Genomic DNA, 202 nt, shown 5'->3' on the forward strand with positions numbered 1-202 from the left:
AACACGCGTTCCTTGAGATCGCTGATGAGAAATGCCGTGTCCGCATCCAACTGCTCTTTCACGTACTTCTCCTTCACCGTAACCACCGACACCACACGAATCGAGTTCATGTTGGCCACCGGTGAGTAGGTTTCGAAGAAGTCCACGCCGAACTTTTGCTTAAAACCCTTCGCCACGAGCCGAGCCTTGTACCGAACCACTT

Source organism: Plasmopara halstedii, assembly GCF_900000015.1.
Source record: "Plasmopara halstedii genome assembly, contig: Scaffold_484, whole genome shotgun sequence".
NCBI lineage: Eukaryota > Oomycota > Peronosporomycetes > Peronosporales > Peronosporaceae > Plasmopara > Plasmopara halstedii.